The sequence below is a fragment of the Phyllobates terribilis genome, unplaced genomic scaffold (genome assembly GCF_046119375.1).
Source record: "Phyllobates terribilis strain yellow unplaced genomic scaffold, ASM4611937v1 Scaffold_169__1_contigs__length_4117513, whole genome shotgun sequence".
NCBI classification, from domain to species: domain Eukaryota; kingdom Metazoa; phylum Chordata; class Amphibia; order Anura; family Dendrobatidae; genus Phyllobates; species Phyllobates terribilis.
Genome location: NW_027362929.1, coordinates 2101686 through 2127223, shown reverse-complemented (window position 1 = coordinate 2127223; position 25538 = coordinate 2101686). Strand labels below are relative to the sequence as shown.

General features: G+C 45.4%; 18 non-coding genes and 2 pseudogenes across 18 annotated transcripts; all 20 read left to right on the top strand.

The window, feature by feature from the left end:
- Positions 1-423: 423 nt before the first annotated feature.
- Positions 424-614, top strand: LOC141208847 (U2 spliceosomal RNA). The gene has a single exon (XR_012279060.1). It is a non-coding gene; the product is annotated as a U2 spliceosomal RNA (small nuclear RNA).
- A 1121-nt stretch (positions 615-1735) lies between these two features.
- On the top strand, positions 1736-1926 carry LOC141208845 (U2 spliceosomal RNA). The gene has a single exon (XR_012279058.1). It is a non-coding gene; the product is annotated as a U2 spliceosomal RNA (small nuclear RNA).
- Positions 1927-3046: 1120 nt separating this feature from the next.
- Positions 3047-3237, top strand: LOC141210439 (U2 spliceosomal RNA). The gene has a single exon (XR_012280607.1). It is a non-coding gene; the product is annotated as a U2 spliceosomal RNA (small nuclear RNA).
- Positions 3238-4359: 1122 nt separating this feature from the next.
- On the top strand, positions 4360-4550 carry LOC141208844 (U2 spliceosomal RNA). Its single transcript, XR_012279057.1, has one exon. It is a non-coding gene; the product is annotated as a U2 spliceosomal RNA (small nuclear RNA).
- A 1121-nt stretch (positions 4551-5671) lies between these two features.
- LOC141209807 (U2 spliceosomal RNA) lies at positions 5672-5862 on the top strand. Its single transcript, XR_012279998.1, has one exon. It is a non-coding gene; the product is annotated as a U2 spliceosomal RNA (small nuclear RNA).
- A 1119-nt stretch (positions 5863-6981) lies between these two features.
- Positions 6982-7172, top strand: LOC141211057 (U2 spliceosomal RNA). Its single transcript, XR_012281044.1, has one exon. It is a non-coding gene; the product is annotated as a U2 spliceosomal RNA (small nuclear RNA).
- A 1122-nt stretch (positions 7173-8294) lies between these two features.
- LOC141208843 (U2 spliceosomal RNA) lies at positions 8295-8485 on the top strand. Its single transcript, XR_012279056.1, has one exon. It is a non-coding gene; the product is annotated as a U2 spliceosomal RNA (small nuclear RNA).
- Positions 8486-9608: 1123 nt separating this feature from the next.
- On the top strand, positions 9609-9799 carry LOC141210273 (U2 spliceosomal RNA). Its single transcript, XR_012280446.1, has one exon. It is a non-coding gene; the product is annotated as a U2 spliceosomal RNA (small nuclear RNA).
- Positions 9800-10920: 1121 nt separating this feature from the next.
- LOC141209887 (U2 spliceosomal RNA) lies at positions 10921-11111 on the top strand. Its single transcript, XR_012280075.1, has one exon. It is a non-coding gene; the product is annotated as a U2 spliceosomal RNA (small nuclear RNA).
- A 1121-nt stretch (positions 11112-12232) lies between these two features.
- On the top strand, positions 12233-12423 carry LOC141209806 (U2 spliceosomal RNA). The gene has a single exon (XR_012279997.1). It is a non-coding gene; the product is annotated as a U2 spliceosomal RNA (small nuclear RNA).
- A 1121-nt stretch (positions 12424-13544) lies between these two features.
- On the top strand, positions 13545-13735 carry LOC141209805 (U2 spliceosomal RNA). Its single transcript, XR_012279996.1, has one exon. It is a non-coding gene; the product is annotated as a U2 spliceosomal RNA (small nuclear RNA).
- A 1120-nt stretch (positions 13736-14855) lies between these two features.
- Positions 14856-15046, top strand: LOC141208842 (U2 spliceosomal RNA). The gene has a single exon (XR_012279055.1). It is a non-coding gene; the product is annotated as a U2 spliceosomal RNA (small nuclear RNA).
- A 1120-nt stretch (positions 15047-16166) lies between these two features.
- LOC141208841 (U2 spliceosomal RNA) lies at positions 16167-16357 on the top strand. Its single transcript, XR_012279054.1, has one exon. It is a non-coding gene; the product is annotated as a U2 spliceosomal RNA (small nuclear RNA).
- Positions 16358-17477: 1120 nt separating this feature from the next.
- LOC141210825 (U2 spliceosomal RNA) lies at positions 17478-17569 on the top strand (annotated as a pseudogene).
- A 789-nt stretch (positions 17570-18358) lies between these two features.
- Positions 18359-18538, top strand: LOC141210662 (U2 spliceosomal RNA; annotated as a pseudogene).
- A 1119-nt stretch (positions 18539-19657) lies between these two features.
- On the top strand, positions 19658-19848 carry LOC141210066 (U2 spliceosomal RNA). The gene has a single exon (XR_012280246.1). It is a non-coding gene; the product is annotated as a U2 spliceosomal RNA (small nuclear RNA).
- Positions 19849-20969: 1121 nt separating this feature from the next.
- On the top strand, positions 20970-21160 carry LOC141208840 (U2 spliceosomal RNA). The gene has a single exon (XR_012279053.1). It is a non-coding gene; the product is annotated as a U2 spliceosomal RNA (small nuclear RNA).
- A 1122-nt stretch (positions 21161-22282) lies between these two features.
- On the top strand, positions 22283-22473 carry LOC141208839 (U2 spliceosomal RNA). Its single transcript, XR_012279052.1, has one exon. It is a non-coding gene; the product is annotated as a U2 spliceosomal RNA (small nuclear RNA).
- A 1122-nt stretch (positions 22474-23595) lies between these two features.
- Positions 23596-23786, top strand: LOC141208838 (U2 spliceosomal RNA). The gene has a single exon (XR_012279051.1). It is a non-coding gene; the product is annotated as a U2 spliceosomal RNA (small nuclear RNA).
- Positions 23787-24906: 1120 nt separating this feature from the next.
- On the top strand, positions 24907-25097 carry LOC141208837 (U2 spliceosomal RNA). Its single transcript, XR_012279050.1, has one exon. It is a non-coding gene; the product is annotated as a U2 spliceosomal RNA (small nuclear RNA).
- Positions 25098-25538: the final 441 nt, after the last annotated feature.

Genomic DNA, 25538 nt, shown 5'->3' with positions numbered 1-25538 from the left:
TGGCTGCGCGTGTCATAATAGGCTCTGAGCCTTTATATACCTGCGCACAGCAGCAGCCACCTTCAGTCTGCTGCTGGACAGCCAGCAGCAGCAGCAGCAGGAGAGGTAATTAATCAGCAACCCTCCTGCTAAGGGTAGACAGCTGCTCGTTCCACCCCCCCCCGCCTTAATTGGTTCTCCTCCCTTCCAACGGTGTTGAGGCGGGTGGGAACAGCCGGGGGTTGAGGGTACTGTGCTAAAAGAGGTGGAGTTATGCAGATCTAAAACGCGTGGATTGCAGCAGCAGCAAGCCGAAAAGTGCAGGCATGTGAGGGATCTAGAGGTTGACAGCATGTCTTCTTAACGGGAGTCCAGGTGGCCATCTCCACAAATGGACTTTTCAGAATCCTTGGGTGGCACCGTAGTCGGAAACCAATTCTGGTTATCGCTTCTCGGCCTTTTGGCTAAGATCAAGTGTAGTATCTGTTCTTATCAGTTTAATATCTGATACGTCCCCTATCTGGGGACCATATATTAAATGGATTTTTAGAACAGGGAGATGGAAAAAGAGCTTGCTCTGTCCACTCCACGCATTGACCTGGTATTGCAGTATCTCCAGGACCGGTGCACCCCTTCTTTAATGCAGTTTCTAAAATCAGAAAGAATTGAATTCAATGCTTTTTGTTCATTTTGCTTGTTTGTCGGATTTTGGGATGGACTCTTTGGCTTTGCTTTTCTTCTCCTCATTGGATTTTTCATGTTAAAAGTTGCAGAAGCCAGATGACAAGCTCATTTTGGTTCAACTTCAGCAACTGTGCATTGCATTGCCATGTAATGTAATGTAATGCAATGCTATCTATCTAGCTCTCCCTCTATACTTCCTTTTGGATAAACAGACATATTAGGCAAGCATTTTGGAGCTTTCACCTAAATAACTACAGGTGGTGAGATAAGCTGCACAATATAATTGACCTTTCAGTATATTGTTGCACACACAACATCTATTTAGCAAATGCCCTTGTTATCAACAGCAGCCTTTTAAACTCACCTGAGCTAACAGGTATGTGAGCTGGTTACTCTGCTGCGCTTAAAATTTCTTTTTTGGTTTGCTACAATGCCTTTTCTGAAACGTTGTCTCCCTCTGCTGGAACACTGACTTCTTTCATTTAATGCCTGCAGACTATAAAAGAGAAACCAACCCAAAAAGTTTGGTTGATTAGTCTGTGGCATTCTTTTAAACTGTTGCTTATGGCGGTCTCTGTGAGCTTCTCAGTGACATTCAGCCATCCAGGCATCCCGCCTGCAGTAGACGGAATGTGGCAATGGAACGCTGGCTGCGCGTGTCATAATAGGCTCTGAGCCTTTATATACCTGCGCACAGCAGCAGCCACCTTCAGTCTGCTGCTGGACAGCCAGCAGCAGCAGCAGCAGGAGAGGTAATTAATCAGCAACCCTCCTGCTAAGGGTAGACAGCTGCTCGTTCCACCCCCCCCCCCGCCTTAATTGGTTCTCCTCCCTTCCAACGGTGTTGAGGCGGGTGGGAACAGCCGGGGGTTGAGGGTACTGTGCTAAAAGAGGTGGAGTTATGCAGATCTAAAACGCGTGGATTGCAGCAGCAGCAAGCCGAAAAGTGCAGGCATGTGAGGGATCTAGAGGTTGACAGCATGTCTTCTTAACGGGAGTCCAGGTGGCCATCTCCACAAATGGACTTTTCAGAATCCTTGGGTGGCACCGTAGTCGGAAACCAATTCTGGTTATCGCTTCTCGGCCTTTTGGCTAAGATCAAGTGTAGTATCTGTTCTTATCAGTTTAATATCTGATACGTCCCCTATCTGGGGACCATATATTAAATGGATTTTTAGAACAGGGAGATGGAAAAAGAGCTTGCTCTGTCCACTCCACGCATTGACCTGGTATTGCAGTATCTCCAGGACCGGTGCACCCCTTCTTTAATGCAGTTTCTAAAATCAGAAAGAATTGAATTCAATGCTTTTTGTTCATTTTGCTTGTTTGTCGGATTTTGGGATGGACTCTTTGGCTTTGCTTTTCTTCTCCTCATTGGATTTTTCATGTTAAAAGTTGCAGAAGCCAGATGACAAGCTCATTTTGGTTCAACTTCAGCAACTGTGCATTGCATTGCCATGTAATGTAATGTAATGCAATGCTATCTATCTAGCTCTCCCTCTATACTTCCTTTTGGATAAACAGACATATTAGGCAAGCATTTTGGAGCTTTCACCTAAATAACTACAGGTGGTGAGATAAGCTGCACAATATAATTGACCTTTCAGTATATTGTTGCACACACACCATCTATTTAGCAAATGCCCTTGTTATCAACAGCAGCCTTTTAAACTCACCTGAGCTAACAGGTATGTGAGCTGGTTACTCTGCTGCGCTTAAAATTTCTTTTTTGGTTTGCTACAATGCCTTTTCTGAAACGTTGTCTCCCTCTGCTGGAACACTGACTTCTTTCATTTAATGCCTGCAGACTATAAAAGAGAAACCAACCCAAAAAGTTTGGTTGATTAGTCTGTGGCATTCTTTTAAACTGTTGCTTATGGCGGTCTCTGTGAGCTTCTCAGTGACATTCAGCCATCCAGGTATCCCGCCTGCAGTAGACGGAATGTGGCAATGGAACGCTGGCTGCGCGTGTCATAATAGGCTCTGAGCCTTTATATACCTGCGCACAGCAGCAGCCACCTTCAGTCTGCTGCTGGACAGCCAGCAGCAGCAGCAGCAGGAGAGGTAATTAATCAGCAACCCTCCTGCTAAGGGTAGACAGCTGCTCGTTCCACCCCCCCCCCGCCTTAATTGGTTCTTCTCCCTTCCAACGGTGTTGAGGCGGGTGGGAACAGCCGAGGGTTGAGGGTACTGTGCTAAAAGAGGTGTAGTTATGCAGATCTAAAACGCGTGGATTGCAGCAGCAGCAAGCCGAAAAGTGCAGGCATGTGAGGGATCTAGAGGTTGACAGCATGTCTTCTTAACGGGAGTCCAGGTGGCCATCTCCACAAATGGACTTTTCAGAATCCTTGGGTGGCACCGTAGTCGGAAACCAATTCTGGTTATCGCTTCTCGGCCTTTTGGCTAAGATCAAGTGTAGTATCTGTTCTTATCAGTTTAATATCTGATACGTCCCCTATCTGGGGACCATATATTAAATGGATTTTTAGAACAGGGAGATGGAAAAAGAGCTTGCTCTGTCCACTCCACGCATTGACCTGGTATTGCAGTATCTCCATTACCGGTGCACCCCTTCTTTAATGCAGTTTCTAAAATCAGAAAGAATTGAATTCAATGCTTTTTGTTCATTTTGCTTGTTTGTCGGATTTTGGGATGGACTCTTTGGCTTTGCTTTTCTTCTCCTCATTGGATTTTTCATGTTAAAAGTTGCAGAAGCCAGATGACAAGCTCATTTTGGTTCAACTTCAGCAACTGTGCATTGCATTGCCATGTAATGTAATGTAATGCAATGCTATCTATCTAGCTCTCCCTCTATACTTCCTTTTGGATAAACAGACATATTAGGCAAGCATTTTGGAGCTTTCACCTAAATAACTACAGGTGGTGAGATAAGCTGCACAATATAATTGACCTTTCAGTATATTGTTGCACACACAACATCTATTTAGCAAATGCCCTTGTTATCAACAGCAGCCTTTTAAACTCACCTGAGCTAACAGGTATGTGAGCTGGTTACTCTGCTGCGCTTAAAATTTCTTTTTTGGTTTGCTACAATGCCTTTTCTGAAACGTTGTCTCCCTCTGCTGGAACACTGACTTCTTTCATTTAATGCCTGCAGACTATAAAAGAGAAACCAACCCAAAAAGTTTGGTTGATTAGTCTGTGGCATTCTTTTAAACTGTTGCTTATGGCGGTCTCTGTGAGCTTCTCAGTGACATTCAGCCATCCAGGCATCCCGCCTGCAGTAGACGGAATGTGGCAATGGAACGCTGGCTGCGCGTGTCATAATAGGCTCTGAGCCTTTATATACCTGCGCACAGCAGCAGCCACCTTCAGTCTGCTGCTGGACAGCCAGCAGCAGCAGCAGCAGGAGAGGTAATTAATCAGCAACCCTCCTGCTAAGGGTAGACAGCTGCTCGTTCCACCCCCCCCCCCCGCCTTAATTGGTTCTCCTCCCTTCCAACGGTGTTGAGGCGGGTGGGAACAGCCGGGGGTTGAGGGTACTGTGCTAAAAGAGGTGGAGTTATGCAGATCTAAAACGCGTGGATTGCAGCAGCAGCAAGCCGAAAAGTGCAGGCATGTGAGGGATCTAGAGGTTGACAGCATGTCTTCTTAACGGGAGTCCAGGTGGCCATCTCCACAAATGGACTTTTCAGAATCCTTGGGTGGCACCGTAGTCGGAAACCAATTCTGGTTATCGCTTCTCGGCCTTTTGGCTAAGATCAAGTGTAGTATCTGTTCTTATCAGTTTAATATCTGATACGTCCCCTATCTGGGGACCATATATTAAATGGATTTTTAGAACAGGGAGATGGAAAAAGAGCTTGCTCTGTCCACTCCACGCATTGACCTGGTATTGCAGTATCTCCAGGACCGGTGCACCCCTTCTTTAATGCAGTTTCTAAAATCAGAAAGAATTGAATTCAATGCTTTTTGTTCATTTTGCTTGTTTGTCGGATTTTGGGATGGACTCTTTGGCTTTGCTTTTCTTCTCCTCATTGGATTTTTCATGTTAAAAGTTGCAGAAGCCAGATGACAAGCTCATTTTGGTTCAACTTCAGCAACTGTGCATTGCATTGCCATGTAATGTAATGTAATGCAATGCTATCTATCTAGCTCTCCCTCTATACTTCCTTTTGGATAAACAGACATATTAGGCAAGCATTTTGGAGCTTTCACCTAAATAACTACAGGTGGTGAGATAAGCTGCACAATATAATTGACCTTTCAGTATATTGTTGCACACACACCATCTATTTAGCAAATGCCCTTGCTATCAACAGCAGCCTTTTAAACTCACCTGAGCTAACAGGTATGTGAGCTGGTTACTCTGCTGCGCTTAAAATTTCTTTTTTGGTTTGCTACAATGCCTTTTCTGAAACGTTGTGTCCCTCTGCTGGAACACTGACTTCTTTCATTTAATGCCTGCAGACTATAAAGGAGAAACCAACCCAAAAAGTTTGGTTGATTAGTCTGTGGCATTCTTTTAAACTGTTGCTTATGGCGGTCTCTGTGAGCTTCTCAGTGACATTCAGCCATCCCGGTATCCCGCCTGCAGTAGACGGAATGTGGCAATGGAACGCTGGCTGCGCGTGTCATAATAGGCTCTGAACCTTTATATACCTGCGCACAGCAGCAGCCACCTTCAGTCTGCTGCTGGACAGCCAGCAGCAGCAGCAGCAGGAGAGGTAATTAATCAGCAACCCTCCTGCTAAGGGTAGACAGCTGTTCGTTCCACCCCCCCCCCCGCCTTAATTGGTTCTCCTCCCTTCCAACGGTGTTGAGGCGGGTGGGAACAGCCGGGGGTTGAGGGTACTGTGCTAAAAGAGGTGGAGTTATGCAGATCTAAAACGCGTGGATTGCAGCAGCAGCAAGCCGAAAAGTGCAGGCATGTGAGGGATCTAGAGGTTGACAGCATGTCTTCTTAACGGGAGTCCAGGTGGCCATCTCCACAAATGGACTTTTCAGAATCCTTGGGTGGCACCGTAGTCGGAAACCAATTCTGCTTATCGCTTCTCGGCCTTTTGGCTAAGATCAAGTGTAGTATCTGTTCTTATCAGTTTAATATCTGATACGTCCCCTATCTGGGGACCATATATTAAATGGATTTTTAGATCAGGGAGATGGAAAAAGAGCTTGCTCTGTCCACTCCACGCATTGACCTGGTATTGCAGTATCTCCAGGACCGGTGCACCCCTTCTTTAATGCAGTTTCTAAAATCAGAAAGAATTGAATTCAATGCTTTTTGTTCATTTTGCTTGTTTGTCGGATTTTGGGATGGACTCTTTGGCTTTGCTTTTCTTCTCCTCATTGGATTTTTCATGTTAAAAGTTGCAGAAGCCAGATGACAAGCTCATTTTGGTTCAACTTCAGCAACTGTGCATTGCATTGCCATGTAATGTAATGTAATGCAATGCTATCTATCTAGCTCTCCCTCTATACTTCCTTTTGGATAAACAGACATATTAGGCAAGCATTTTGGAGCTTTCACCTAAATAACTACAGGTGGTGAGATAAGCTGCACAATATAATTGACCTTTCAGTATATTGTTGCACACACACCATCTATTTAGCAAATGCCCTTGTTATCAACAGCAGCCTTTTAAACTCACCTGAGCTAACAGGTATGTGAGCTGGTTACTCTGCTGCGCTTAAAATTTCTTTTTTGGTTTGCTACAATGCCTTTTCTGAAACGTTGTCTCCCTCTGCTGGAACACTGACTTCTTTCATTTAATGCCTGCAGACTATAAAAGAGAAACCAACCCAAAAAGTTTGGTTGATTAGTCTGTGGCATTCTTTTAAACTGTTGCTTATGGCGGTCTCTGTGAGCTTCTCAGTGACATTCAGCCATCCAGGTATCCCGCCTGCAGTAGACGGAATGTGGCAATGGAACGCTGGCTGCGCGTGTCATAATAGGCTCTGAGCCTTTATATACCTGCGCACAGCAGCAGCCACCTTCAGTCTGCTGCTGGACAGCCAGCAGCAGCAGCAGCAGGAGAGGTAATTAATCAGCAACCCTCCTGCTAAGGGTAGACAGCTGCTCGTTCCCCCCCCCCCCGCCTTAATTGGTTCTCCTCCCTTCCAACGGTGTTGAGGCGGGTGGGAACAGCCGGGGGTTGAGGGTACTGTGCTAAAAGAGGTGGAGTTATGCAGATCTAAAACGCGTGGATTGCAGCAGCAGCAAGCCGAAAAGTGCAGGCATGTGAGGGATCTAGAGGTTGACAGCATGTCTTCTTAACGGGAGTCCAGGTGGCCATCTCCACAAATGGACTTTTCAGAATCCTTGGGTGGCACCGTAGTCGGAAACCAATTCTGGTTATCGCTTCTCGGCCTTTTGGCTAAGATCAAGTGTAGTATCTGTTCTTATCAGTTTAATATCTGATACGTCCCCTATCTGGGGACCATATATTAAATGGATTTTTAGAACAGGGAGATGGAAAAAGAGCTTGCTCTGTCCACTCCACGCATTGACCTGGTATTGCATTATCTCCAGGACCGGTGCACCCCTTCTTTAATGCAGTTTCTAAAATCAGAAAGAATTGAATTCAATGCTTTTTGTTCATTTTGCTTGTTTGTCGGATTTTGGGATGGACTCTTTGGCTTTGCTTTTCTTCTCCTCATTGGATTTTTCATGTTAAAAGTTGCAGAAGCCAGATGACAAGCTCATTTTGGTTCAACTTCAGCAACTGTGCATTGCATTGCCATGTAATGTAATGTAATGCAATGCTATCTATCTAGCTCTCCCTCTATACTTCCTTTTGGATAAACAGACATATTAGGCAAGCATTTTGGAGCTTTCACCTAAATAACTACAGGTGGTGAGATAAGCTGCACAATATAATTGACCTTTCAGTATATTGTTGCACACACACCATCTATTTAGCAAATGCCCTTGTTATCAACAGCAGCCTTTTAAACTCACCTAAGCTAACAGGTATGTGAGCTGGTTACTCTGCTGCGCTTAAAATTTCTTTTTTGGTTTGCTACAATGCCTTTTCTGAAACGTTGTCTCCCTCTGCTGGAACACTGACTTCTTTCATTTAATGCCTGCAGACTATAAAAGAGAAACCAACCCAAAAAGTTTGGTTGATTAGTCTGTGGCATTCTTTTAAACTGTTGCTTATGGCGGTCTCTGTGAGCTTCTCAGTGACATTCAGCCATCCAGGTATCCCGCCTGCAGTAGACGGAATGTGGCAATGGAACGCTGGCTGCGCGTGTCATAATAGGCTCTGAGCCTTTATATACCTGCGCACAGCAGCAGCCACCTTCAGTCTGCTGCTGGACAGCCAGCAGCAGCAGCAGCAGGAGAGGTAATTAATCAGCAACCCTCCTGCTAAGGGTAGACAGCTGCTCGTTCCACCCCCCCCCCCCGCCTTAATTGGTTCTCCTCCCTTCCAACGGTGTTGAGGCGGGTGGGAACAGCCGGGGGTTGAGGGTACTGTGCTAAAAGAGGTGGAGTTATGCAGATCTAAAACGCGTGGATTGCAGCAGCAGCAAGCCGAAAAGTGCAGGCATGTGAGGGATCTAGAGGTTGACAGCATGTCTTCTTAACGGGAGTCCAGGTGGCCATCTCCACAAATGGACTTTTCAGAATCCTTGGGTGGCACCGTAGTCGGAAACCAATTCTGGTTATCGCTTCTCGGCCTTTTGGCTAAGATCAAGTGTAGTATCTGTTCTTATCAGTTTAATATCTGATACGTCCCCTATCTGGGGACCATATATTAAATGGATTTTTAGAACAGGGAGATGGAAAAAGAGCTTGCTCTGTCCACTCCACGCATTGACCTGGTATTGCAGTATCTCCAGGACCGGTGCACCCCTTCTTTAATGCAGTTTCTAAAATCAGAAAGAATTGAATTCAATGCTTTTTGTTCATTTTGCTTGTTTGTCGGATTTTGGGATGGACTCTTTGGCTTTGCTTTTCTTCTCCTCATTGGATTTTTCATGTTAAAAGTTGCAGAAGCCAGATGACAAGCTCATTTTGGTTCAACTTCAGCAACTGTGCATTGCATTGCCATGTAATGTAATGTAATGCAATGCTATCTATCTAGCTCTCCCTCTATACTTCCTTTTGGATAAACAGACATATTAGGCAAGCATTTTGGAGCTTTCACCTAAATAACTACAGGTGGTGAGATAAGCTGCACAATATAATTGACCTTTCAGTATATTGTTGCACACACACCATCTATTTAGCAAATGCCCTTGTTATCAACAGCAGCCTTTTAAACTCACCTGAGCTAACAGGTATGTGAGCTGGTTACTCTGCTGCGCTTAAAATTTCTTTTTTGGTTTGCTACAATGCCTTTTCTGAAACGTTGTCTCCCTCTGCTGGAACACTGACTTCTTTCATTTAATGCCTGCAGACTATAAAAGAGAAACCAACCCAAAAAGTTTGGTTGATTAGTCTGTGGCATTCTTTTAAACTGTTGCTTATGGCGGTCTCTGTGAGCTTCTCAGTGACATTCAGCCATCCAGGTATCCCGCCTGCAGTAGACGGAATGTGGCAATGGAACGCTGGCTGCGCGTGTCATAATAGGCTCTGAGCCTTTATATACCTGCGCACAGCAGCAGCCACCTTCAGTCTGCTGCTGGACAGCCAGCAGCAGCAGCAGCAGGAGAGGTAATTAATCAGCAACCCTCCTGCTAAGGGTAGACAGCTGCTCGTTCCACCCCCCCCCCCCCGCCTTAATTGGTTCTCCTCCCTTCCAACGGTGTTGAGGCGGGTGGGAACAGCCGGGGGTTGAGGGTACTGTGCTAAAAGAGGTGGAGTTATGCAGATCTAAAACGCGTGGATTGCAGCAGCAGCAAGCCGAAAAGTGCAGGCATGTGAGGGATCTAGAGGTTGACAGCATGTCTTCTTAACGGGAGTCCAGGTGGCCAGCTCCACAAATGGACTTTTCAGAATCCTTGGGTGGCACCGTAGTCGGAAACCAATTCTGGTTATCGCTTCTCGGCCTTTTGGCTAAGATCAAGTGTAGTATCTGTTCTTATCAGTTTAATATCTGATACGTCCCCTATCTGGGGACCATATATTAAATGGATTTTTAGAACAGGGAGATGGAAAAAGAGCTTGCTCTGTCCACTCCACGCATTGAACTGGTATTGCAGTATCTCCAGGACCGGTGCACCCCTTCTTTAATGCAGTTTCTAAAATCAGAAAGAATTGAATTCAATGCTTTTTGTTCATTTTGCTTGTTTGTCGGATTTTGGGATGGACTCTTTGGCTTTGCTTTTCTTCTCCTCATTGGATTTTTCATGTTAAAAGTTGCAGAAGCCAGATGACAAGCTCATTTTGGTTCAACTTCAGCAACTGTGCATTGCATTGCCATGTAATGTAATGTAATGCAATGCTATCTATCTAGCTCTCCCTCTATACTTCCTTTTGGATAAACAGACATATTAGGCAAGCATTTTGGAGCTTTCACCTAAATAACTACAGGTGGTGAGATAAGCTGCACAATATAATTGACCTTTCAGTATATTGTTGCACACACACCATCTATTTAGCAAATGCCCTTGTTATCAACAGCAGCCTTTTAAACTCACCTGAGCTAACAGGTATGTGAGCTGGTTACTCTGCTGCGCTTAAAATTTCTTTTTTGGTTTGCTACAATGCCTTTTCTGAAACGTTGTCTCCCTCTGCTGGAACACTGACTTCTTTCATTTAATGCCTGCAGACTATAAAAGAGAAACCAACCCAAAAAGTTTGGTTGATTAGTCTGTAGCATTCTTTTAAACTGTTGCTTATGGCGGTCTCTGTGAGCTTCTCAGTGACATTCAGCCATCCAGGTATCCCGCCTGCAGTAGACGGAATGTGGCAATGGAACGCTGGCTGCGCGTGTCATAATAGGCTCTGAGCCTTTATATACCTGCGCACAGCAGCAGCCACCTTCAGTCTGCTGCTGGACAGCCAGCAGCAGCAGCAGCAGGAGAGGTAATTAATCAGCAACCCTCCTGCTAAGGGTAGACAGCTGCTCGTTCCACCCCCCCCCCCGCCTTAATTGGTTCTCCTCCCTTCCAACGGTGTTGAGGCGGGTGGGAACAGCCGGGGGTTGAGGGTACTGTGCTAAAAGAGGTGGAGTTATGCAGATCTAAAACGCGTGGATTGCAGCAGCAGCAAGCCGAAAAGTGCAGGCATGTGAGGGATCTAGAGGTTGACAGCATGTCTTCTTAACGGGAGTCCAGGTGGCCATCTCCACAAATGGACTTTTCAGAATCCTTGGGTGGCACCGTAGTCGGAAACCAATTCTGGTTATTGCTTCTCGGCCTTTTGGCTAAGATCAAGTGTAGTATCTGTTCTTATCAGTTTAATATCTGATACGTCCCCTATCTGGGGACCATATATTAAATGGATTTTTAGAACAGGGAGATGGAAAAAGAGCTTGCTCTGTCCACTCCACGCATTGACCTGGTATTGCAGTATCTCCAGGACCGGTGCACCCCTTCTTTAATGCAGTTTCTAAAATCAGAAAGAATTGAATTCAATGCTTTTTGTTCATTTTGCTTGTTTGTCGGATTTTGGGATGGACTCTTTGGCTTTGCTTTTCTTCTCCTCATTGGATTTTTCATGTTAAAAGTTGCAGAAGCCAGATGACAAGCTCATTTTGGTTCAACTTCAGCAACTGTGCATTGCATTGCCATGTAATGTAATGTAATGCAATGCTATCTATCTAGCTCTCCCTCTATACTTCCTTTTGGATAAACAGACATATTAGGCAAGCATTTTGGAGCTTTCACCTAAATAACTACAGGTGGTGAGATAAGCTGCACAATATAATTGACCTTTCAGTATATTGTTGCACACACACCATCTATTTAGCAAATGCCCTTGTTATCAACAGCAGCCTTTTAAACTCACCTGAGCTAACAGGTATGTGAGCTGGTTACTCTGCTGCGCTTAAAATTTCTTTTTTGGTTTGCTACAATGCCTTTTCTGAAACGTTGTGTCCCTCTGCTGGAACACTGACTTCTTTCATTTAATGCCTGCAGACTATAAAGGAGAAACCAGCCCAAAAAGTTTGGTTGATTAGTCTGTGGCATTCTTTTAAACTGTTGCTTATGGCGGTCTCTGTGAGCTTCTCAGTGACATTCAGCCATCCAGGTATCCCGCCTGCAGTAGACGGAATGTGGCAATGGAACGCTGGCTGCGCGTGTCATAATAGGCTCTGAACCTTTATATACCTGCGCACAGCAGCAGCCACCTTCAGTCTGCTGCTGGACAGCCAGCAGCAGCAGCAGCAGGAGAGGTAATTAATCAGCAACCCTCCTGCTAAGGGTAGACAGCTGTTCGTTCCACCCCCCCCCCCGCCTTAATTGGTTCTCCTCCCTTCCAACGGTGTTGAGGCGGGTGGGAACAGCCGGGGGTTGAGGGTACTGTGCTAAAAGAGGTGGAGTTATGCAGATCTAAAACGCGTGGATTGCAGCAGCAGCAAGCCGAAAAGTGCAGGCATGTGAGGGATCTAGAGGTTGACAGCATGTCTTCTTAACGGGAGTCCAGGTGGCCATCTCCACAAATGGACTTTTCAGAATCCTTGGGTGGCACCGTAGTCGGAAACCAATTCTGGTTATCGCTTCTCGGCCTTTTGGCTAAGATCAAGTGTAGTATCTGTTCTTATCAGTTTAATATCTGATACGTCCCCTATCTGGGGACCATATATTAAATGGATTTTTAGATCAGGGAGATGGAAAAAGAGCTTGCTCTGTCCACTCCACGCATTGACCTGGTATTGCAGTATCTCCAGGACCGGTGCACCCCTTCTTTAATGCAGTTTCTAAAATCAGAAAGAATTGAATTCAATGCTTTTTGTTCATTTTGCTTGTTTGTCGGATTTTGGGATGGACTCTTTGGCTTTGCTTTTCTTCTCCTCATTGGATTTTTCATGTTAAAAGTTGCAGAAGCCAGATGACAAGCTCATTTTGGTTCAACTTCAGCAACTGTGCATTGCATTGCCATGTAATGTAATGTAATGCAATGCTATCTATCTAGCTCTCCCTCTATACTTCCTTTTGGATAAACAGACATATTAGGCAAGCATTTTGGAGCTTTCACCTAAATAACTACAGGTGGTGAGATAAGCTGCACAATATAATTGACCTTTCAGTATATTGTTGCACACACACCATCTATTTAGCAAATGCCCTTGTTATCAACAGCAGCCCTTTAAACTCACCTGAGCTAACAGGTATGTGAGCTGGTTACTCTGCTGCGCTTAAAATTTCTTTTTTGGTTTGCTACAATGCCTTTTCTGAAACGTTGTCTCCCTCTGCTGGAACACTGACTTCTTTCATTTAATGCCTGCAGACTATAAAAGAGAAACCAACCCAAAAAGTTTGGTTGATTAGTCTGTGGCATTCTTTTAAACTGTTGCTTATGGCGGTCTCTGTGAGCTTCTCAGTGACATTCAGCCATCCAGGTATCCCGCCTGCAGTAGACGGAATGTGGCAATGGAACGCTGGCTGCGCGTGTCATAATAGGCTCTGAGCCTTTATATACCTGCGCACAGCAGCAGCCACCTTCAGTCTGCTGCTGGACAGCCAGCAGCAGCAGCAGCAGGAGAGGTAATTAATCAGCAACCCTCCTGCTAAGGGTAGACAGCTGTTCGTTCCACCCCCCCCCCCGCCTTAATTGGTTCTCCTCCCTTCCAACGGTGTTGAGGCGGGTGGGAACAGCCGGGGGTTGAGGGTACTGTGCTAAAAGAGGTGGAGTTATGCAGATCTAAAACGCGTGGATTGCAGCAGCAGCAAGCCGAAAAGTGCAGGCATGTGAGGGATCTAGAGGTTGACAGCATGTCTTCTTAACGGGAGTCCAGGTGGCCATCTCCACAAATGGACTTTTCAGAATCCTTGGGTGGCACCGTAGTCGGAAACCAATTCTGGTTATCGCTTCTCGGCCTTTTGGCTAAGATCAAGTGTAGTATCTGTTCTTATCAGTTTAATATCTGATACGTCCCCTATCTGGGGACCATATATTAAATGGATTTTTAGATCAGGGAGATGGAAAAAGAGCTTGCTCTGTCCACTCCACGCATTGACCTGGTATTGCAGTATCTCCAGGACCGGTGCACCCCTTCTTTAATGCAGTTTCTAAAATCAGAAAGAATTGAATTCAATGCTTTTTGTTCATTTTGCTTGTTTGTCGGATTTTGGGATGGACTCTTTGGCTTTGCTTTTCTTCTCCTCATTGGATTTTTCATGTTAAAAGTTGCAGAAGCCAGATGACAAGCTCATTTTGGTTCAACTTCAGCAACTGTGCATTGCATTGCCATGTAATGTAATGTAATGCAATGCTATCTATCTAGCTCTCCCTCTATACTTCCTTTTGGATAAACAGACATATTAGGCAAGCATTTTGGAGCTTTCACCTAAATAACTACAGGTGGTGAGATAAGCTGCACAATATAATTGACCTTTCAGTATATTGTTGCACACACACCATCTATTTAGCAAATGCCCTTGTTATCAACAGCAGCCTTTTAAACTCACCTGAGCTAACAGGTATGTGAGCTGGTTACTCTGCTGCGCTTAAAATTTCTTTTTTGGTTTGCTACAATGCCTTTTCTGAAACGTTGTCTCCCTCTGCTGGAACACTGACTTCTTTCATTTAATGCCTGCAGACTATAAAAGAGAAACCAACCCAAAAAGTTTGGTTGATTAGTCTGTGGCATTCTTTTAAACTGTTGCTTATGGCGGTCTCTGTGAGCTTCTCAGTGACATTCAGCCATCCAGGTATCCCGCCTGCAGTAGACGGAATGTGGCAATGGAACGCTGGCTGCGCGTGTCATAATAGGCTCTGAGCCTTTATATACCTGCGCACAGCAGCAGCCACCTTCAGTCTGCTGCTGGACAGCCAGCAGCAGCAGCAGCAGGAGAGGTAATTAATCAGCAACCCTCCTGCTAAGGGTAGACAGCTGCTCGTTCCACCCCCCCCCCGCCTTAATTGGTTCTCCTCCCTTCCAACGGTGTTGAGGCGGGTGGGAACAGCCGGGGGTTGAGGGTACTGTGCTAAAAGAGGTGGAGTTATGCAGATCTAAAACGCGTGGATTGCAGCAGCAGCAAGCCGAAAAGTGCAGGCATGTGAGGGATCTAGAGGTTGACAGCATGTCTTCTTAACGGGAGTCCAGGTGGCCATCTCCACAAATGGACTTTTCAGAATCCTTGGGTGGCACCGTAGTCGGAAACCAATTCTGGTTATCGCTTCTCGGCCTTTTGGCTAAGATCAAGTGTAGTATCTGTTCTTATCAGTTTAATATCTGATACGTCCCCTATCTGGGGACCATATATTAAATGGATTTTTAGAACAGGGAGATGGAAAAAGAGCTTGCTCTGTCCACTCCACGCATTGACCTGGTATTGCAGTATCTCCAGGACCGGTGCACCCCTTCTTTAATGCAGTTTCTAAAATCAGAAAGAATTGAATTCAATGCTTTTTGTTCATTTTGCTTGTTTGTCGGATTTTGGGATGGACTCTTTGGCTTTGCTTTTCTTCTCCTCATTGGATTTTTCATGTTAAAAGTTGCAGAAGCCAGATGACAAGCTCATTTTGGTTCAACTTCAGCAACTGTGCATTGCATTGCCATGTAATGTAATGTAATGCAATGCTATCTATCTAGCTCTCCCTCTATACTTCCTTTTGGATAAACAGACATATTAGGCAAGCATTTTGGAGCTTTCACCTAAATAACTACAGGTGGTGAGATAAGCTGCACAATATAATTGACCTTTCAGTATATTGTTGCACACACACCATCTATTTAGCAAATGCCCTTGTTATCAACAGCAGCCTTTTAAACTCACCTGAGCTAACAGGTATGTGAGCTGGTTACTCTGCTGCGCTTAAAATTTCTTTTTTGGTTTGCTACAATGCCTTTTCTGAAACGTTGTCTCCCTCTGCTGGAACACTGACTTCTTTCATTTAATGCCTGCAGACTATAAAAGAGAAACCAACCCAAAAAGTTTGGTTGATTAGTCTGTGGCATTCTTTTAAACTGTTGCTTATGGCGGTCTCTGTGAGCTTCTCAGTGACATTCAGCCATCCAGGTATCCCGCCTGCAGTAGACGGAATGTGGCAATGGAACGCTGGCTGCGCGTGTCATAATAGGCTCTGAGCCTTTATATACCTGCGCACAGCAGCAGCCACCTTCAGTCTGCTGCTGGACAGCCAGCAGCAGCAGCAGCAGGAGAGGTAATTAATCAGCAACCCTCCTGCTAAGGGTAGACAGCTGCTCGTTCCACCCCCCCCCCGCCTTAATTGGTTCTCCTCCCTTCCAACGGTGTTGAGGCGGGTGGGAACAGCCGGGGGTTGAGGGTACTGTGCTAAAAGAGGTGGAGTTATGCAGATCTAAAACGCGTGGATTGCAGCAGCAGCAAGCCGAAAAGTGCAGGCATGTGAGGGATCTAGAGGTTGACAGCATGTCTTCTTAACGGGAGTCCAGGTGGCCATCTCCACAAATGGACTTTTCAGAATCCTTGGGTGGCACCGTAGTCGGAAACCAATTCTGGTTATCGCTTCTCGGCCTTTTGGCTAAGATCAAGTGTAGTATCTGTTCTTATCAGTTTAATATCTGATACGTCCCCTATCTGGGGACCATATATTAAATGGATTTTTAGAACAGGGAGATGGAAAAAGAGCTTGCTCTGTCCACTCCACGCATTGACCTGGTATTGCAGTATCTCCAGGACCGGTGCACCCCTTCTTTAATGCAGTTTCTAAAATCAGAAAGAATTGAATTCAATGCTTTTTGTTCATTTTGCTTGTTTGTCGGATTTTGGGATGGACTCTTTGGCTTTGCTTTTCTTCTCCTCATTGGATTTTTCATGTTAAAAGTTGCAGAAGCCAGATGACAAGCTCATTTTGGTTCAACTTCAGCAACTGTGCATTGCATTGCCATGTAATGTAATGTAATGCAATGCTATCTATCTAGCTCTCCCTCTATACTTCCTTTTGGATAAACAGACATATTAGGCAAGCATTTTGGAGCTTTCACCTAAATAACTACAGGTGGTGAGATAAGCTGCACAATATAATTGACCTTTCAGTATATTGTTGCACACACACCATCTATTTAGCAAATGCCCTTGTTATCAACAGCAGCCTTTTAAACTCACCTGAGCTAACAGGTATGTGAGCTGGTTACTCTGCTGCGCTTAAAATTTCTTTTTTGGTTTGCTACAATGCCTTTTCTGAAACGTTGTCTCCCTCTGCTGGAACACTGACTTCTTTCATTTAATGCCTGCAGACTATAAAAGAGAAACCAACCCAAAAAGTTTGGTTGATTAGTCTGTGGCATTCTTTTAAACTGTTGCTTATGGCGGTCTCTGTGAGCTTCTCAGTGACATTCAGCCATCCAGGTATCCCGCCTGCAGTAGACGGAATGTGGCAATGGAACGCTGGCTGCGCGTGTCATAATAGGCTCTGAGCCTTTATATACCTGCGCACAGCAGCAGCCACCTTCAGTCTGCTGCTGGACAGCCAGCAGCAGCAGCAGCAGGAGAGGTAATTAATCAGCAACCCTCCTGCTAAGGGTAGACAGCTGCTCGTTCCACCCCCCCCCCACCTTAATTGGTTCTCCTCCCTTCCAACGGTGTTGAGGCGGGTGGGAACAACCGGGGGTTGAGGGTACTGTGCTAAAAGAGGTGGAGTTATGCAGATCTAAAACGCGTGGATTGCAGCAGCAGCAAGCCGAAAAGTGCAGGCATGTGAGGGATCTAGAGGTTGACAGCATGTCTTCTTAACGGGAGTCCAGGTGGCCATCTCCACAAATGGACTTTTCAGAATCCTTGGGTGGCACCGTAGTCGGAAACCAATTCTGGTTATCGCTTCTCGGCCTTTTGGCTAAGATCAAGTGTAGTATCTTTCGAAAAGGCGGTTTTGGATGTTGGCCGCCCTAGTAGATTGATACATTATGCACACTGGGGTTTAGGCGCTTGTTAGTACGCCAGGTGGCTAATATAGTCATCTGGTGGAAAGCATGGCCCCCCAGGATCGACGCCATTGGGCCGGGGAAGATCGAAAGCCCGAAGTGTGAAGTGCCCCAGGAGTGGTGACCCTGGGGTGCCTTAACTCACTGGGATTGGGAACCCCACTTGAGTTTATGGCACATTTGCACAAGCACTTCAAATTTTCTTTCTTCGCACACACCCTTATTCCGGGCCTTCTGGCCTTAGGATGGGGAATTTTTCAATTCCCGGTCGAAGGTCCGGGCAGTATTATACTGTGAAACCTTCACTATTTATTTAATTTCTTTGTCACTGTGTGTCCACTTATTCACGTGTGTCACGTCCTACTAGGATTTTGTCGGGATGCGGTTCCCTTACGGGTTCCTCTCTTGGCAGGTCTAGGGGGGGAGTGTGTGGCCATCAGGTTCCGCTCCCCCCTGAACCCCCCTGGCTCTCCTCTTTCGGGAGGAGAGCGTTGTTGTCTCCCCTCTTCCGGGAGGGGAGCACAGTCTTTGGCTCCCAGTGCCTTGCTCGGGTGAGAACTCGGGCAGGTGCTGGGGGTAAGATTGGGTCGCCTCTGGCTTCGGCTGGAGGTGGCTTTTTGTCCCTGTTCCTCGCTGTGGCCTTTTGGCTCGGAGGGACGGGGAATGGTTTGGGGGACCCTTCTCCTTTTGGAGAGGGTTTCAAGAAGACCAGCATCCTAGTGCACTTTTTTTGTGGCACTTGTCACTTTTTTAAGCGCACTCGGGTTTTGTACACGAATTCGGGCTTTAAATAGAAAAAATCTGTTCTTATCAGTTTAATATCTGATACGTCCCCTATCTGGGGACCATATATTAAATGGATTTTTAGAACAGGGAGATGGAAAAAGAGCTTGCTCTGTCCACTCCACGCATTGACCTGGTATTGCAGTATCTCCAGGACCGGTGCACCCCTTCTTTAATGCAGTTTCTAAAATCAGAAAGAATTGAATTCAATGCTTTTTGTTCATTTTGCTTGTTTGTCGGATTTTGGGATGGACTCTTTGGCTTTGCTTTTCTTCTCCTCATTGGATTTTTCATGTTAAAAGTTGCAGAAGCCAGATGACAAGCTCATTTTGGTTCAACTTCAGCAACTGTGCATTGCATTGCCATGTAATGTAATGTAATGCAATGCTATCTATCTAGCTCTCCCTCTATACTTCCTTTTGGATAAACAGACATATTAGGCAAGCATTTTGGAGCTTTCACCTAAATAACTACAGGTGGTGAGATAAGCTGCACAATATAATTGACCTTTCAGTATATTGTTGCACACACACCATCTATTTAGCAAATGCCCTTGTTATCAACAGCAGCCTTTTAAACTCACCTGAGCTAACAGGTATGTGAGCTGGTTACTCTGCTGCGCTTAAAATTTCTTTTTTGGTTTGCTACAATGCCTTTTCTGAAACGTTGTCTCCCTCTGCTGGAACACTGACTTCTTTCATTTAATGCCTGCAGACTATAAAAGAGAAACCAACCCAAAAAGTTTGGTTGATTAGTCTGTGGCATTCTTTTAAACTGTTGCTTATGGCGGTCTCTGTGAGCTTCTCAGTGACATTCAGCCATCCAGGTATCCCGCCTGCAGTAGACGGAATGTGGCAATGGAACGCTGGCTGCGCGTGTCATAATAGGCTCTGAGCCTTTATATACCTGCGCACAGCAGCAGCCACCTTCAGTCTGCTGCTGGACAGCCAGCAGCAGCAGCAGCAGGAGAGGTAATTAATCAGCAACCCTCCTGCTAAGGGTAGACAGCTGCTCGTTCCACCCCCCCCCGCCTTAATTGGTTCTCCTCCCTTCCAACGGTGTTGAGGCGGGTGGGAACAGCCGGGGGTTGAGGGTACTGTGCTAAAAGAGGTGGAGTTATGCAGATCTAAAACGCGTGGATTGCAGCAGCAGCAAGCCGAAAAGTGCAGGCATGTGAGGGATCTAGAGGTTGACAGCATGTCTTCTTAACGGGAGTCCAGGTGGCCATCTCCACAAATGGACTTTTCAGAATCCTTGGGTGGCACCGTAGTCGGAAACCAATTCTGGTTATCGCTTCTCGGCCTTTTGGCTAAGATCAAGTGTAGTATCTGTTCTTATCAGTTTAATATCTGATACGTCCCCTATCTGGGGACCATATATTAAATGGATTTTTAGAACAGGGAGATGGAAAAAGAGCTTGCTCTGTCCACTCCACGCATTGACCTGGTATTGTAGTATCTCCAGGACCGGTGCACCCCTTCTTTAATGCAGTTTCTAAAATCAGAAAGAATTGAATTCAATGCTTTTTGTTCATTTTGCTTGTTTGTCGGATTTTGGGATGGACTCTTTGGCTTTGCTTTTCTTCTCCTCATTGGATTTTTCATGTTAAAAGTTGCAGAAGCCAGATGACAAGCTCATTTTGGTTCAACTTCAGCAACTGTGCATTGCATTGCCATGTAATGTAATGTAATGCAATGCTATCTATCTAGCTCTCCCTCTATACTTCCTTTTGGATAAACAGACATATTAGGCAAGCATTTTGGAGCTTTCACCTAAATAACTACAGGTGGTGAGATAAGCTGCACAATATAATTGACCTTTCAGTATATTGTTGCACACACACCATCTATTTAGCAAATGCCCTTGTTATCAACAGCAGCCTTTTAAACTCACCTGAGCTAACAGGTATGTGAGCTGGTTACTCTGCTGCGCTTAAAATTTCTTTTTTGGTTTGCTACAATGCCTTTTCTGAAACGTTGTCTCCCTCTGCTGGAACACTGACTTCTTTCATTTAATGCCTGCAGACTATAAAAGAGAAACCAACCCAAAAAGTTTGGTTGATTAGTCTGTGGCATTCTTTTAAACTGTTGCTTATGGCGGTCTCTGTGAGCTTCTCAGTGACATTCAGCCATCCAGGTATCCCGCCTGCAGTAGACGGAATGTGGCAATGGAACGCTGGCTGCGCGCGTCATAATAGGCTCTGAGCCTTTATATACCTGCGCACAGCAGCAGCCACCTTCAGTCTGCTGCTGGACAGCCAGCAGCAGCAGCAGCAGGAGAGGTAATTAATCAGCAACCCTCCTGCTAAGGGTAGACAGCTGCTCGTTCCACCCCCCCCCCCGCCTTAATTGGTTCTCCTCCCTTCCAACGGTGTTGAGGCGGTTGGGAACAGCCGGGGGTTGAGGGTATTGTGCTAAAAGAGGTGGAGTTATGCAGATCTAAAACGCGTGGATTGCAGCAGCAGCAAGCCGAAAAGTGCAGGCATGTGAGGGATCTAGAGGTTGACAGCATGTCTTCTTAACGGGAGTCCAGGTGGCCATCTCCACAAATGGACTTTTCAGAATCCTTGGGTGGCACCGTAGTCGGAAACCAATTCTGGTTATCGCTTCTCGGCCTTTTGGCTAAGATCAAGTGTAGTATCTGTTCTTATCAGTTTAATATCTGATACGTCCCCTATCTGGGGACCATATATTAAATGGATTTTTAGAACAGGGAGATGGAAAAAGAGCTTGCTCTGTCCACTCCACGCATTGACCTGGTATTGCAGTATCTCCAGGACCGGTGCACCCCTTCTTTAATGCAGTTTCTAAAATCAGAAAGAATTGAATTCAATGCTTTTTGTTCATTTTGCTTGTTTGTCGGATTTTGGGATGGACTCTTTGGCTTTGCTTTTCTTCTCCTCATTGGATTTTTCATGTTAAAAGTTGCAGAAGCCAGATGACAAGCTCATTTTGGTTCAACTTCAGCAACTGAGCATTGCATTGCCATGTAATGTAATGTAATGCAATGCTATCTATCTAGCTCTCCCTCTATACTTCCTTTTGGATAAACAGACATATTAGGCAAGCATTTTGGAGATTTCACCTAAATAACTACAGGTGGTGAGATAAGCTGCACAATATAATTGACCTTTCAGTATATTGTTGCACACACACCATCTATTTAGCAAATGCCCTTGTTATCAACAGCAGCCTTTTAAACTCACCTGAGCTAACAGGTATGTGAGCTGGTTACTCTGCTGCGCTTAAAATTTCTTTTTTGGTTTGCTACAATGCCTTTTCTGAAACGTTGTCTCCCTCTGCTGGAACACTGACTTCTTTCATTTAATGCCTGCAGACTATAAAAGAGAAACCAACCCAAAAAGTTTGGTTGATTAGTCTGTGGCATTCTTTTAAACTGTTGCTTATGGCGGTCTCTGTGAGCTTCTCAGTGACATTCAGCCATCCAGGTATCCCGCCTGCAGTAGACGGAATGTGGCAATGGAACGCTGGCTGCGCGTGTCATAATAGGCTCTGAGCCTTTATATACCTGCGCACAGCAGCAGCCACCTTCAGTCTGCTGCCTGACAGCCAGCAGCAGCAGCAGCAGGAGAGGTAATTAATCAGCAACCCTCCTGCTAAGGGTAGACAGCTGCTCGTTCCACCCCCCCCCCCCGCCTTAATTGGTTCTCCTCCCTTCCAACGGTGTTGAGGCGGGTGGGAACAGCCGGGGGTTGAGGGTACTGTGCTAAAAGAGGTGGAGTTATGCAGATCTAAAACGCGTGGATTGCAGCAGCAGCAAGCCGAAAAGTGCAGGCATGTGAGGGATCTAGAGGTTGACAGCATGTCTTCTTAACGGGAGTCCAGGTGGCCATCTCCACAAATGGACTTTTCAGAATCCTTGGGTGGCACCGTAGTCGGAAACCAATTCTGGTTATCGCTTCTCGGCCTTTTGGCTAAGATCAAGTGTAGTATCTGTTCTTATCAGTTTAATATCTGATACGTCCCCTATCTGGGGACCATATATTAAATGGATTTTTAGAACAGGGAGATGGAAAAAGAGCTTGCTCTGTCCACTCCACGCATTGACCTGGTATTGCAGTATCTCCAGGACCGGTGCACCCCTTCTTTAATGCAGTTTCTAAAATCAGAAAGAATTGAATTCAATGCTTTTTGTTCATTTTGCTTGTTTGTCGGATTTTGGGATGGACTCTTTGGCTTTGCTTTTCTTCTCCTCATTGGATTTTTCATGTTAAAAGTTGCAGAAGCCAGATGACAAGCTCATTTTGGTTCAACTTCAGCAACTGTGCATTGCATTGCCATGTAATGTAATGTAATGCAATGCTATCTATCTAGCTCTCCCTCTATACTTCCTTTTGGATAAAGAGACATATTAGGCAAGCATTTTGGAGCTTTCACCTAAATAACTACAGGTGGTGAGATAAGCTGCACAATATAATTGACCTTTCAGTATATTGTTGCACACACACCATCTATTTAGCAAATGCCCTTGTTATCAACAGCAGCCTTTTAAACTCACCTGAGCTAACAGGTATGTGAGCTGGTTACTCTGCTGCGCTTAAAATTTCTTTTTTGGTTTGCTACAATGCCTTTTCTGAAACGTTGTCTCCCTCTGCTGGAACACTGACTTCTTTCATTTAATGCCTGCAGACTATAAAAGAGAAACCAACCCAAAAAGTTTGGTTGATTAGTCTGTGGCATTCTTTTAAACTGTTGCTTATGGCGGTCTCTGTGAGCTTCTCAGTGACATTCAGCCATCCAGGTATCCCGCCTGCAGTAGACGGAATGTGGCAATGGAACGCTGGCTGCGCGTGTCATAATAGGCTCTGAGCCTTTATATACCTGCGCACAGCAGCAGCCACCTTCAGTCTGCTGCCTGACAGCCAGCAGCAGCAGCAGCAGGAGAGGTAATTAATCAGCAACCCTCCTGCTAAGGGTAGACAGCTGCTCGTTCCACCCCCCCCCCCCGCCTTAATTGGTTCTCCTCCCTTCCAACGGTGTTGAGGCGGGTGGGAACAGCCGGGGGTTGAGGGTACTGTGCTAAAAGAGGTGGAGTTATGCAGATCTAAAACGCGTGGATTGCAGCAGCAGCAAGCCGAAAAGTGCAGGCATGTGAGGGATCTAGAGGTTGACAGCATGTCTTCTTAACGGGAGTCCAGGTGGCCATCTCCACAAATGGACTTTTCAGAATCCTTGGGTGGCACCGTAGTCGGAAACCAATTCTGGTTATCGCTTCTCGGCCTTTTGGCTAAGATCAAGTGTAGTATCTGTTCTTATCAGTTTAATATCTGATACGTCCCCTATCTGGGGACCATATATTAAATGGATTTTTAGAACAGGGAGATGGAAAAAGAGCTTGCTCTGTCCACTCCACGCATTGACCTGGTATTGCAGTATCTCCAGGACCGGTGCACCCCTTCTTTAATGCAGTTTCTAAAATCAGAAAGAATTGAATTCAATGCTTTTTGTTCATTTTGCTTGTTTGTCGGATTTTGGGATGGACTCTTTGGCTTTGTTTTTCTTCTCCTCATTGGATTTTTCATGTTAAAAGTTGCAGAAGCCAGATGACAAGCTCATTTTGGTTCAACTTCAGCAACTGTGCATTGCATTGCCATGTAATGTAATGTAATGCAATGCTATCTATCTAGCTCTCCCTCTATACTTCCTTTTGGATAAACAGACATATTAGGCAAGCATTTTGGAGCTTTCACCTAAATAACTACAGGTGGTGAGATAAGCTGCACAATATAATTGACCTTTCAGTATATTGTTGCACACACACCATCTATTTAGCAAATGCCCTTGTTATCAACAGCAGCCTTTTAAACTCACCTGAGCTAACAGGTATGTGAGCTGGTTACTCTGCTGCGCTTAAAATTTCTTTTTTGGTTTGCTACAATGCCTTTTCTGAAACGTTGTCTCCCTCTGCTGGAACACTGACTTCTTTCATTTAATGCCTGCAGACTATAAAAGAGAAACCAACCCAAAAAGTTTGGTTGATTAGTCCGTGGCATTCTTTTAAACTGTTGCTTATGGCGGTCTCTGTGAGCTTCTCAGTGACATTCAGCCATCCAGGTATCCCGCCTGCAGTAGATGGAATGTGGCAATGGAACGCTGGCTGCGCGTGTCATAATAGGCTCTGAGCCTTTATATACCTGCGCACAGCAGCAGCCACCTTCAGTCTGCTGCTGGACAGCCAGCAGCAGCAGCAGCAGGAGAGGTAATTAATCAGCAACCCTCCTGCTAAGGGTAGACAGCTGCTCGTTCCACCCCCCCCCCGCCTTAATTGGTTCTCCTCCCTTCCAACGGTGTTGAGGCGGGTGGGAACAGCCGGGGGTTGAGGGTACTGTGCTAAAAGAGGTGGAGTTATGCAGATCTAAAACGCGTGGATTGCAGCAGCAGCAAGCCGAAAAGTGCAGGCATGTGAGGGATCTAGAGGTTGACAGCATGTCTTCTTAACGGGAGTCCAGGTGGCCATCTCCACAAATGGACTTTTCAGAATCCTTGGGTGGCACCGTAGTCGGAAACCAATTCTGGTTATCGCTTCTCGGCCTTTTGGCTAAGATCAAGTGTAGTATCTGTTCTTATCAGTTTAATATCTGATACGTCCCCTATCTGGGGACCATATATTAAATGGATTTTTAGAACAGGGAGATGGAAAAAGAGCTTGCTCTGTCCACTCCACGCATTGACCTGGTATTGCAGTATCTCCAGGACCGGTGCACCCCTTCTTTAATGCAGTTTCTAAAATCAGAAAGAATTGAATTCAATGCTTTTTGTTCATTTTGCTTGTTTGTCGGATTTTGGGATGGACTCTTTGGCTTTGCTTTTCTTCTCCTCATTGGATTTTTCATGTTAAAAGTTGCAGAAGCCAGATGACAAGCTCATTTTGGTTCAACTTCAGCAACTGTGCATTGCATTGCCATGTAATGTAATGTAATGCAATGCTATCTATCTAGCTCTCCCTCTATACTTCCTTTTGGATAAACAGACATATTAGGCAAGCATTTTGGAGCTTTCACCTAAATAACTACAGGTGGTGAGATAAGCTGCACAATATAATTGACCTTTCAGTATATTGTTGCACACACACCATCTATTTAGCAAATGCCCTTGTTATCAACAGCAGCCTTTTAAACTCACCTGAGCTAACAGGTATGTGAGCTGGTTA